Genomic DNA, 14,192 nt, shown 5'->3' with positions numbered 1-14,192 from the left:
TGTCTATCTCTTTCTTTAAAATGTTGTTCACAATGTCACTGAGTAATAAAGAATTATATTTATAATAAGTATAGAAAGAAGATATCTTTAAGATTACATTCTTTATATTATTATATATAAATTCAGTAATTAGAAGATATTTGAGTCAATTATTCTGATAATATGAACAGAATACTTGAAGATGCTATTCTAGTGTCTGATTCTGATATTCAGTCTGACTATCTGTCTGCAGATGAAATGCAGTACTGAGAAGACATCTTATTATAAGATAATAGTAAAAAGCTGATCAGTATTTACTGATGAAGAGAAATTCTTGATCTATTATTAATAATTTCAGAGTACTGTGATCACAAATAATGATATCTAAAAATAGATCAGTCAATTCAGAGGCTTTAATCTTTTTATAAATAGAGATATATTTGATTATCTTTGTGAAACAGTTAATAATAATTAAAATTGAGTCATATTGTTTGACTCTTATCAACTTCAGCAGATTAACTATGAAATTTATTGATAGATTCTGTCATAGACTCTTTGAAAGAGCAGTGATACTAACTCACTGTATTACTTATACTGCAGAATCTTTATTCTTTAATAGATATTATAAGTTTTAATATACTCTTTGACATCTGTCTGAAGCTTGTCTCAAATGTATTTACATTGTAGAAGCTTCTCAGTCCTCTCTAATCTGAAGTATCTCATATGAGAATTATTATAATGAATTCTCAATAACTTCTGACACATCACTCTGCTATAAGAAACAAAGACTGAATTATTTAGTAGTAGAAGTTCACATTCTTCTAGTTATCAGTGACTTGATTTCTTAGCAGCATTATCTCACTCAGAGCCTGTCTCTTTCAAGTTTAAATCAGATTCTTTCTTCTTCAACTTCTGAATTCAAGCTACAGTAGAGACATTCTTCTTCTATAACTTATTAATAAATTCTAAAAGTAGTCAGATTGAAAGATTGTAGACTGTTTCATTCTTTATCAATTCAATGATTGTAAGATATGATACAAGAAGCTTATAATCTTCAGTGTCAGTTCTCTGCAGAGATCTGAGTTTTCTTTCATCTTCTATACTAAGTTGCACAGCTGTCTTATCAGCATCATTCTCAAGCTTCAGAGAATCTCAATTCTCTGCAGCCAGCTTCTTCTATAGTGATGACAGAGGTTCTTTTGTAGAATTCTTCTTCATATCAATAATATTATAATCAGACTGTCTAGACAGTGTGTTAGCAGAGTTAAGTCAATCTGAATAATATCAGATATAGAAATCATACTTTAAAAGCAGCTCTACTCATCTGACTTGATGTTCTGTTAAGCTCTTTATTGTCAAGAAGTAATATAGATTTATATAATCAGTGAGAACTTGCACTGAGTACTTACTATTCTGAAGATAATGTCATCAGATCTTAAAGAATTCAATAATTACTAATATCTTCTAATTATGAGTATTATATCTTCTCTATATAAGTAATAACTTCTTGAAGAAGAAGATCACTGATCTTTATTTACAGTATCTTATAAACTCTGTGAAAAAGTCTTCTCTCACAGACATTTCATTATCTATATTCTCATAGATAATTATTCTCTGATTCTTTTAACATTGAAAGATCTTCAGTGTTAACTGTGAAAAGATTTCACAGACTTCATTCTCAGATGCATCAGTCTCACACTGACTGAGTAAGTCAGAATTAAAGTGATTCAGTATTGTGATATCTGTAAAAGCTTATTTCAATTCTACAAACATCTGTGCAGTATCTTGAGTGAGAATAAACAGTTCTATTTTTCTGTCTTTCACACTTTTCTTTAATAGATCTATAGAGAGAAAGTAATCTGTGAATATGTATAAATGAATTATCTGTAGAAATTTATAAATTCTAGAAACATCTGCATCTCACAGTATGTCTGCAGCACTAGCCAGTTCTCAATGATGAAGACTCAGCTTCTATTCATTGAAATGCTGTTCATCTCAATAATATAATCTAAGAAATCAATCTTCTGCATGTAGAACAAGCATTTTTCAGTGTTTGTATAGAGTTAATACTGTCTCAAGTGACTTAACACTTCTCAAACATGAATATCATGTTCTTTCTCTGTTTTTAAGAAGATTAGAATGTCATTCAGATATACTATGTAGAAGATATTGACAAGGTCTCACAGTATCTCATTTATATAGGTCTGAAAGATGACTGAAGTGTTATAAAGATTAAAAGATAAAACAAGATATTTAAAATTACTGTACTTGATATAAAAAGCAGTTTTTTAAATGTTGTCTTTATTAACTCTGATTCTATAATAGACATTCTGTATATTAATCTTTGTGAACATCTTTACTTCAGATAATCAATTGATTATCTCATCAATTAACAGTAATAAATAGCAATTCTTAACTATTATTTTATTGAGATCTCTGTAGTCTACACATAGACATAGTCTACTGTCTTTCTTGAGTATAAAGAGTATAGATTTCTCTGCTGAACTCTTTGATAAGTATATTCAGTTCTTTGATTGTACTTCTTCAAGATATTTGCACAAAACATTCAATTTCTTTATAGATAAGTTATAAAGAGATCTGTACAGTATCATTGCACTGTCTTCAAGATAAATCTTATATTGTATCTTGATATCAGGAAACTTTACTACTTCTCTTTTCAAAAAGACATTCTTATAATCTGTAAGAAGATGTTATATATGTTCATCTTCAATGACAGATACTGCTGCTAATCTTGCAGTGAGAATAATAGCTTTTTCATCTATTCTCAAGTCTTAGTCATCTGCTACACAGTATATTAACTTTATTTTTTTCTCAAGATTCTTTCAATGAAACTCTTCAGATTTCTCTATCACTGTCTCTTCATTAATAAGACAGTACTGTCACATCTGAGTGACTCAGTCAATGAGAGAATTGTTTTCTCTCAATTATGAAAGATCTAGAATGATATCTCCATCTATGATATTAACTGTGTGAAGAAGCAGACTACTTTTCTTGAAGATTTCTTCTGAGTCTGTGATCACACACTTCACTTGAATTATATTAAAATAGTGATATTTTATTTCATCAGTAAATTTTACATAGTGTGACAGATCTATCTTCTTTCAATTCTTCATCAAAGAAAAGAAATAGAATATAAAGTTAATATCTACTCTGAAGTTAAGTAGATATCTCACTAGTATCTTCTTATTCAGAGTATGCATTGTGATTGTAATATAAACTCAGAGATATAAGAATTATCAATTCTTCATTTCTTTCTCTTCTTTATCTTTCATGAATACATTTGTCAGAAGAGAAGTCAACTTTAAGAAGATATCTTCTCAGTTTCTTCTCTTCTTCAGCTTCTTGCAATCACTGATATAGTAATCACCAGCTTCACAGTTAAAATAGAGATCTTTGTTAAATCTTTTTTAATATTTCTTCACAGTGAGTGAAGAATCAGAATACTTGAAATTCTTCTTTACTTTCTCTACACTGAAGTCATCACAGCACTGTTTAGATTCTGTCATTAATTACTTAGAAGAGATTTTATTAATCTTTTTCTTAAAGAATTAATTATTTAAATAGATTCAGAAAGCTAGATTGACAAGCTCAGTGTAATTAATTAATAAACTCTGATACTGTGATATCATTATCTGTATCTTATGAGTCAGCTTCATAAGATAAAGCTGTGTCTTTAATTAATTCAAATCATTAGCTAATTTCTCTCAATATTCTTCAAATCTTACATTGAAATTGAAAGAATTCTCATCATTTTATTAATATAATGAGTTAAATCACTGTACTGCTATGAAGCTGCAGTTACAGTACTCTTTAATTTGATTCAGTAGAAAGTTCTTGAATTCTTCTCAAGTCATTGCAGTATCAGTACACTCAAGCTCTCTCTTCTTAATAATTCAAGTAATTGCAGAGATGTCTTCAAGGAGATTAACAGTGTATATTACTTATATCTTATAAGTATTATACTGACTCAGATTAAGGCAGAATTTTCATTCAAGAGTACAGATAAAGCTGTGAAATTCAGATAATATATTTTTCTTATATCTCAGAGAATCTCTGATCTTAATCTCTCTATCTTCATAATAGATGTAGATGTGTAGAGGCTGTGACAGTGATAGAGCAGTTGAAGAGCTTATGTCAAAATATACAGCAGGTTCAGAAATCTCAGATTTCTGTCAGAATAGAGATGTATACACTCTAGAGAATGATATAGAGTTTCTCTCAGAGAATGAGATCAGATTAGTTTCAGTGTGAATATATGAGATCATATCAGTCTGTTAGAGCTTGACTGATTCAAACTTGTAATCAGATGAAGTAATTTAAATTATAATATAATGAAACTGAAGTGATGACTAGTCAGCAGCATTATATAGAAGTAGTTATTTAAGAAGCTGTATAAGTGAGCTTGACTATCTTGCTTGAATAGCAAGCTCATAGACTACAGAGTTATTATAAAAATATCACAGATATGATATTTAGCATACTAAGAAGATTATATGAGAAACACAGTAACTCTTGTATATATTTCAGTAGAAGAAAAACAAATCACTGACTTCTTTGATGAGAAGTCAGCATCTAGCTATTCTATATAGATAATGAGTGAATACCCCTCTCTCATTCTATAAGTGAGAATAGCCGGAGCGATACCTCAGCAGCGTCTCACTATCAAGAAAGAGTAATCTGCTGACCTTGTATAGAAGCGGGGTTCTCATATTCATCAATCAGATCTTCCTATGATATATCTGAATGATTGTCATAGAGTGATTGAAAACTGATTCAAACAGAATAGAATCATCCGCATGGAAGCAATGGGCCGTGTGGAACCGCAGCGGGGCCTTGGCGCGGCCGGGGGCGTGATAACTATATATAAAGACTGACATCTCAGAATGTTCAATCAATAGTAATAATACTCTACAATTTCATGAATAACATTGAGTCTCTCAATTCAAATCTCTACACACCTGGATAATGCAAGAGATGCATGATTCATACATAACTGATTATTCAGGTCATGAATAACTGTATTAAATAATCTCTCAAGAATTCTACTGATCTGAGATATTAAACAGTATCAGACACTTTATCTGAAACTGCAATCATTGTTTCTCTATCACTTCATGAAAGAATCATAGAAAAGATCTACTGAAATCACTCAATATCTCTGATAGAATCTGACAAGATGTAATAATTAACTTTATGATTGATCTCTCTGAGAGTAAGAATTGTAGAAACATTCTGGTCATTGTGAACTGATTGAGTAAAGATATAATATTAAAATCTTGTAATAAGATGAATACTAAACAAGTTACTGAAGCCTTTCTATAGAGTCTGTTCTATCAAATGTTTGAATTGCTGAGATCTATAGTATCAGATCAGAGCTGTCAATTCATAAGCACTCTCTGAATAAGAATCTGTCAAGTTCTTAAGATTATATACTGTTTATCAACTGTTCATCACTCTAAGACTGATAATGCATCAGAATGAACAATTCAGACTGTAAAGAATTATCTTCATAAGTTCTGCAATTACTTATAAGATGATTGATATGATCTTCTTCTACACACAGATATTACTATCAATGATTGAGATGCTGTCTCAACAGATGTAAGTCTGTTCTTTCTTATACACAGTTATCACATGAAAGTGTTAAATCTTCTAGAGATTACACAGTTCACACTGAATCTCTGCAGTTTAATTGAGATCACTGATAACAAAGTAATGAAGCTCTGAGATATCTGTAACTGAGTAGAAGTCTTTATAATAAGCACTAAACAAGATTAAGAGAACTGAATTAATATTCACTGAGATCTTATCAAGCAATATAAGATAGAAGATCTGATATAATTAAATCTTAAGAATATCTGAACTACATACTCATCTCACACACTGAATTATCATTATACAAAGTATAAAGTGATAGAAGTTCTAGACAGTTATAACTATTATCTTAACATATCATCAGAGATTCATGATATCTTTTATACAAGCTTGCTCTACTGTGTCATCATCAATCTATTTCCTTCTCAACTTACTTTCAACTGACAGCTGTCAGAGATCATAGAAGAAGATGACAAACTTGAATAAGAGATTGAAGATATTCGTGATAAGAGACTCTATAATCACAGCTGATAATATCTTGTGAAATGAGTCAGCTACAATTATCTGACCTGAACTCTGAGTTCTGCATTATCTGAGACTGCAGCCCTTGACTGATGAGAGCTACATATAATTAAGAAAGAGAGGAAGAACTAATGTGACAAGCTGTGCCTGATCAATCATATAGACTATTCTGTTACACTTCACAGATTTCTATCACTTTGATTCTTGATCACTGATTCTCAGCTGAAAATCTACAGAATGTCTATTCTTTCACTCTCAAGCTTCATCACATACAAAAACCTCTATTCTTCCACTCTGAAGTTCTACTGTGTACACTATCACATATGTGTATAAATATTCACTCTGATCACTGATTCTCACACTTTCTCTTTCTTTTCTTTTTTAACATTTTTCACTTTGTTATATAAGATCTATAAATAGTATATCAATCTATTCAGCGTAGGCCTCTTACATCTAATGAGTTATTTTATAGATACTAGAACTTATAAGTTACTTATAAGAAAATACTTCTAACTGAAGATATAAGAACTTGTAAAAAAGATAGTAAATTCTTATACTATTTATCAGAATTCACAGATAGTGCAGTTTAAATTATATAAAGAACTTACTTCTCTATTCATTTTATAGAAACCTTGAAAACAGCTAGAAATTAACACTCTTATAAGTCTTTCTGAAAGTAAGAACATATATAATACCTGCTTTGACAGTGTGTTAATAATAGTCGATTAATTTATCAAGTTAACATACTTTATACTCATCTGTAAGAACTTGAAGTCAAAGAATTTGACTTATATCTTCATCTGTAATATAATCTGATTGCATGAATTTGCTACAAATATTGTCTCAGATAGAGAATTGTGGCGGGCTGCGTCTGATCAATCATATAGACTATTCTGTTACACTTCACAGATTTCTATCACTCCGATTCTCAGTCGCTGATTCTTGGCTGAAAACCTACAGAATTTCTATTCTTCCACCCCGAAGCTTCACTGTGTATGAAAACCCCTATTCTTCCACCCCGAAGTTCCACCATATACATCACTGTGTACATGTATAAATATCTACTCTGATTGCTGATTTTCACACTTTCTCTTTCTTTCCTTCTTCAATGTTTTTCACTTTGTTGTATAAGACCTATCAATATCATACTGATCTATTCAGCATAGGCCTCTTATACTTGAAAAATGTTCATCATCTTCTTAATAGGAACAATTATTCATGTATTGTCTTCTTATTAGAAACAATTATTCACTGAGATATCTGAACACATAACAATGTGTAAGAAATAGAGAAACAGTCAGACAGTTAAGTGAACACTGAGTTCTCAGATAGAAGCTTGCTTACCAGTTACTCTGACTCTGTAAAAAGAGCTTATAAAGAGAACAAGATCTTACAAAGAGAATATCAGTGAAAGACCTGAGAGTTCTGACATCTCAGATATATGAGATATTCATATAATTACACTTCTTCAGATATCACAAATATTACATATTCAATAGATGATATAATCATATCTAATGATAATATAAGAGAACTCTTGAATACAAGTATAGAAGTAATATCACAGTGACTCTGAGTAATGTTGAAATTATAACAGCAACAGATAGCTGATATACATGCAATTTAACAACTTCAATACAAGAGAATTTAATAATTCACTTAATAAGAAACTCATGCAATTTCAACATGTACAGAATTGAATACAAAAGTGCTGAAAGAATACTTAGATACTTTCATATATTTCAACACTTTCAATCTCACTCTCTACTCATTATGAAGAATGAAAATACTTGTGAAACTGAGTATAAATGAAGATATCATCAGTTCACTAATCAATTACGAGTGATATATCAATGAATGATTGAAGAATTATATGAAACAGAAGTTTCATTCATGAATGAAAGCATGTGAATCAGTGTTATAAACATCTGATAACATTATCAAATATCTTGATATTCTGTTCTGAAATACTGCTATACAAAAGAAAGTATTAGATTGATTACAGAGTGTCTGACTGTAAGAGGCCTACGCCGAATAGATCAGTATAATATATATAGGTCTTATATAACAAAGATAACAATGTTAAAGAAGGAAAAGAAAGAGAAAGTGTAGAAATCAGTGATTAGAGTGAATATTTATACACATATGTGATGATGTACACAGTGGAGCTTCGGGGTGGAAGAATCTATACATGTTCATAGTGGCTGAGAATCGGTGATTGAGAATGGCCGAGAATTGAAGTGTACATGTTTGAGAGTGAAATGAAAGAATCTATGAAGAATAATGAAATAGTCTATATAATTGATCAGGCGCAGCCTGTTAAATTAGTCCCCTTCTTTCAGAAGCAGTTCTCATCAGTCAAGAACTGCTGTTTCAGATAATGTAGAACTCAGAGTTCAGGTCAGTTGATTATAGCTGACTCATTTTATAAGATATTGCTGACTGCAGTTGCAGAGTCTCTTATTAAGAATATTCTCAATCTCTCACTCAAGCTCATTATCTTCTTCTATAATGCCTGATGACTGTCAGTCAGAAGTCAGCTGAGAAGAGAACAGATCAGTGACAGCATGATGAAGCAAGCTTGTATAAAATACATTATAAATCTCTGATAATGTGTCAAGACAGTAGTTGTGACTATCTAGAACTTCTATCACTTTATACCTGGTGTGGTGGTAATCTAGTGTATGAGATGAACATGTGATTTATATGTTCTTAAGATTCAATTATACCAGATCTCCTATCTTATATTGTTCAGTAGAATCTTGATAAACATTGATTTAATTCTCTTAATCTTGCTTCACAGTTGTCATGAAGGTCTCTGCTCAATCACAGACATCTTAAAGCTTTATTACTATATTATCAGTGATTTGAATTGAACTGTGAGAATTCAGTGTGAACTGTATAATCTCTAGAAGATTCAACACTTTCATGTGATATTTATATGTAAGAAAGAATGAGCTTATATCTGTTGAAATGATATCTTGATTATTGATAGCAATCTCTGCATGTAGAAGAAGATCATGTCAATCATCTTGTAAGTGATTACAGAACTTATAAAGATAATTCTTTACAATCTGAATTATCTGTTCTAATGCATCATTGATCTCAGAGTGATAGACAGTTGACAGACAATGTATAATTTTGAGAACTTAGCAGATTCTTGTTCAGAGAGCACTCATGAATTGACAGTCTTAGTTCAATACTATGAATCTCAGTAATTTATACATTTAATAGAATGAGCTCTGTAGAAAAGCTTCAGTAACTTGTTCAGTATTCATCTTATTACAAAATTTCAATATTATATCTTTGCTTAATCAACTCATAATGATCAGAATGTTTCTATAATTCTTACTATTAGATAGATTAATAGCAAAGTCAATTACTACATCTCATCAGATTCTGTTAGAAATATTGAGTGATTTCAGTAGATCTTTTCTACAGTTCTTTTATAAGATAATGAAAGAACAGTGATTGCAGTTTCAGATGAAGTGTCTGATGCTGTTTAATATCTCAGATTAATAGAACTCTCAGAAGATCATTCTATACAGTTATTAACAGCCTGAATAATCAGTTATACATGAATCATGCATCTCTTGCATTATTCAGATGTGTAAGAATTCAGAGTGAGAGACTCAGTATCATTCACAGAATCATAGAGTGATATTATTATTGATTAAACATTCTGAGATGTCAGTTCTTACATGTAATTCTGAGAGAAATAAGAGTGCTTCTTATTGTACTGCTTCAGTGAGTACTTGAAGAAGTTTATCAGTTTGAGCTGCTGTATGTCATAGCTTATCTAATATAGATTCAGAAGAAGTTGAGATATTAGTAACAGTTCTAATCAGAGAAGCATGTATAGTACTGTGAGCTGTTTCATCTTGATTAACTAGTATCTTCAGATTCAAGAGCTGATGCTCTTAGTTCATTCAGTCAGTATCTATTATATTGAATGATATATCTTACTCTCATTATGAGAGGACATCTGTCATTGAGTTCTGACTGTCAGAATGATAGTGTATTATAAAATGAAAGTAGCTTAAGAACTCAGATTATTATATCTGTTATTCAGTGAGTTTACAGATAGTTGTGAAGTATTTAAGATTCTTATAATCTGTGATTATCTCAAATTCAGAGACAATTCAGAGTTCAGAGTTTTATTCTTTTAAACAGTGTATAATTATAAGAAGTTTCTTATCATAAATCTCATAATTGCATTCAGCAGGACTCAGTTTCTTAGATATGAAGATACATGATTATAGAACATCTTCATCATCATATTACAATATCACTTCTTCTATTATATAGTCAGAGAAATCAGCCTCAATAACTATCTTATAATCAGAATCAAATATTATCAGCAGAGAGACATTAATGAATATCTTCTTTATCTATATAAATGCAGCTTCAGTATTCACTGATCATTGAAATACTGAGTCTTTCTTAGTGAAATCTGTAAGTGATCTTATAATATCTGAGAAGTTTTATATAAATCACTGATAGAAGTTAGTGAATTCAATGAAGCTTTGTACATCTTTCACAGTATATGAAGCTTCTCATTGAAGAATGGCAGAGATCTTCTCAGAATTCATTTAAATTCTCTTATCAGCTTCTATGATAAAATCTAAGTATTTAGTACTCTTAACTTTGAAATCACACTTATCAATATCAATTGATAGTTCTGCTTCTTGTAGTTATTGTAATACTCTTCATATATACTCTTGATATTCTTTTCTGAATTCATCAGTGAAGATGAGAATGTTATCTAGATAAGTAGATACAAACTTATCAAGAAAATCTCAGAGTGCTCAGTTAATATACTTCTAAAATGTACTGAGAGCATTAGCTAGTTCAAAGAGTGTGACTATTCATTCAAAAAGATCATAATATGTTCAGAATGTCATAAGTCATTTATCTTCTTTAGTGATATAAATCTTATGAAACATAGTAATATCATCTAGTTTTGTAAATCATTGAGCTTATCTAATTCATGCTAGGATTTCATTGATGAGAGAAAAGAGATATCAATCTTTCTTTATCAATCTGTTCAGATCTCAATAGTTCACACAGAATCAGAGTTCTTTATCTAACTTCTTTACAAAGAGAATAGAAGCTGCAGTGAAAGAGTTACTAATATATATGAATCTCTTATCTAACAGATCATTGAGTGTCTTTCAAAGAAGAAGAAGTTCATCTTGAGACATATTATAAATAGAGTCTCACAGTGACTCAGAGTTATTATCATTCTTCTTTTTTAACTTGATACTGTGATTCACTTCTGAGCCTTGTAAAGAAGGTATATTCATAATATTATCTTGTTAAAAGATATCTAGATAATCATGATATTATTAAGAAAGTTTTGTATGAGAATCTGTTATTATAACATGAGATAACTGTTCTAGAGTCTTCTTAATATTGATCAGACTGATGAAATAGATTGATACATGATTCTGCTGTCAGTGATCTTGTCAGTGACTCTGTCAGTGATTTTAATAATGACTTCTTTTTCAGAGTATTTTATAAGTGTTGACAGAGATCTGTGTAAGATTCATAGTCTTATAAATATTATCTTCATGAATTCTATTATTGTTAGAGAATATCAAGCCTCTATTTTAAGCATTCAATAAGATGCCTTGTTCAGATAGCCAGACAAGTCTCAATATAAGATTATAATTGAGATTGTCAACTTCATATGTATAGACATCTTCATATTAATGTTCTCTTATATCTATGTTTAGTTTCACCATGTAACAGATACAAATATCTTTTGAGTCATTAAATTCTATGAGAAGTCAGGATTTTGATAAGAGAATATGCTGAAGGTATAATATCTTATGATTGAAGATTTTATTATTGTATAGTGACATAGACTGCTGTCTATCATAGCTTTTATATTATACATGTTATCAATCACTTATTATTATTATTATTATTATTATTCTTCCATTATACTCATATGCAAAGCGGAGCTTATGATGAGTCCTTGCGTGATGTTAAATACAGGCCAAGTGTTGGTTATACAGGAGGAAAATACAGGTGTTGAGACCACGCCAAGATAACAAGAACATAGGAAATACAAAGGAGTGACAATTAAATACATGCGATAATAACTTCCCAGCCCAGGAACATAGAGCAATTTTATTGAAGCAATTTGTACACCTCTGTATTTATTAGGAACCTGAGGTGCTTGGGTTCCGGATTTAATGTATCCCCTGCGGGTTTCGAACCCACACGCCCTGGTTTCCCACGCCAAGGCGCTACCGGGTGGCCGCATTAACCATTCGGCCACCGGGGCTGTTATCAATCACAGTAGATACAAGAATTGCATTCATTGTCATTTTCTCTTCAAATTGTTATCATCTGATCTCTTCAAGCTTCTGTTTATGAATTTGAATAGAAGTTAATCTTTTCTCTGTTTCACTGAGATATTCTTATAGTTATCTTCTGAATCTTCTTTCACTGTAATGTGATTGACATGAACAGGCACTGATCTTTCTCTCAAGTGTGAAGACATATAAATTAATCAGCAGTTGAAAGCAATGTGTTCTGATCAGTTACAGTTGATGTACACTTCACATTGACATTGATCAGTGACTTCTTCAGAAGTGATCTCAGAAACTCAGAAGTCTGTTTAAACAGTGAAAACTCTTGCTTATGCATAGACATTTGAATCTATTCAGTTGATGACATCTGTATCATTGCTGTTACTCCTCTTCAGCACAGGTATATAAGTGACTGAGATGTAACATCTTCTGTCACTGTTCTGTATACTCTTGAGCTTGATAAGACAGTTATTCAATGTCTGAAGCTGTGTGCAGAAGTCTTCATAAGTCTGATCTTCATCTACACTTACAAGAATCTGTAAGAGTTCAAAAGTCAATGTCTTCTTACACATGCTAATTCTCATTCAATTCTCTCAAGATTAATCACCTGCTTCTAGAATCTTGATGTTGAAGTCAGGAATGAATATTATAAGAGAAGTGTTTCTCTGTCAGACACTCTGTAATCAATCTAATACTTTCTATTATATAGCAGTGTCTCAGAACAGAGTATCAAGATATTTCATAATGTTATCAGATATTCATAACACTGATTCACATACTTTCATTCATGAATGAAACTTCTGTTTGACACAATTCTTCAATTATTCATTGATATATTAATCTTGATTGATCAAGAAACTGATGATATCTTCATCTATACTTAGTTTCATAAGCATTTCCATTCTCTATAATGAGTAGAGAGTGAGATTGAAAGTATTGAAATATATGAAAGCATCTAAGTGTTTCTTCAGTACTTTTGTATTCAATTCTGTAGATATTGAAATTACATGAGTTAATTGTTAAATCTCTTTGTATTGAAGTTATTGAGTTGCATGTATATCAGCTATTTATTGTTGTTATAATTTCAACATTGCTCAGAGCCACTGTGGCATCACATCTATACTTATGTTTGAGAGTTTCCTATTATCATTAGACATAGTTATATCAATCATCAGATGTGTAATTGTATGAATATCTCATACATCTGAGTGTCAGAACTCTTGAGTCTTTTACTAATATTCTCTTATAAAATCTTACTCTCTTCATAAGATCTTGTTGTGAGATCAGAGTGACTGATGAGCAAGCTTCTATCTGAGAAATCAGTGTCTGCTTAACTGTTTGACTGTTTCTCTATTTCTTATGCATCATTACATGTTTGAATATTTCTTGATGAATAATTATTTCTAATGAGAAGATAATACATGAATAATCATTTTCTAATAAGAAGACAATGAGTGTTTTTATAGTGTAAGAGGCCTACGCTGAATAGATCAGTATAATATATATAGGTCTTATATAATAAAGATAAAAACATTAAAGAAGGAAAAGAAAGAGAAAGTGTAGAAATCAGTGATCAGAGTGAATATTTATACATGTATATGATGATGTACACAGTGGAGCTTCAGGGCGGAAGAATCTATACGCGTTCGTGGCGGCCAAGGATCGGTGATCGAGAATGGCCGAGAATCAGAGTGTACGTGTTCGAGAGTGGAACGGAAGAGTCTATGAAGTGTAACGGAATAGTCTATATAA

At 30.8% G+C, this 14,192-nt stretch overlaps 1 pseudogene across 1 annotated transcript; it reads right to left on the bottom strand.

The window, feature by feature from the left end:
• Positions 1 to 12,323: 12,323 nt before the first annotated feature.
• BDBG_16227 lies at positions 12,324 to 12,412 on the bottom strand (annotated as a pseudogene). The gene has a single exon. The product of its transcript is annotated as a tRNA-OTHER (tRNA).
• Between the last annotated feature and the right edge of the window lie 1,780 nt (positions 12,413 to 14,192).

The sequence above is a fragment of the Blastomyces gilchristii genome (assembly GCF_000003855.2).
Source record: "Blastomyces gilchristii SLH14081 genomic scaffold supercont1.2, whole genome shotgun sequence".
In the NCBI taxonomy this organism is placed as follows: Eukaryota; Fungi; Ascomycota; class Eurotiomycetes; order Onygenales; family Ajellomycetaceae; genus Blastomyces; species Blastomyces gilchristii.
The sequence above is the reverse complement of the archived record's forward strand: the minus strand, read 5'-3'. Positions and strand labels throughout refer to the sequence as shown.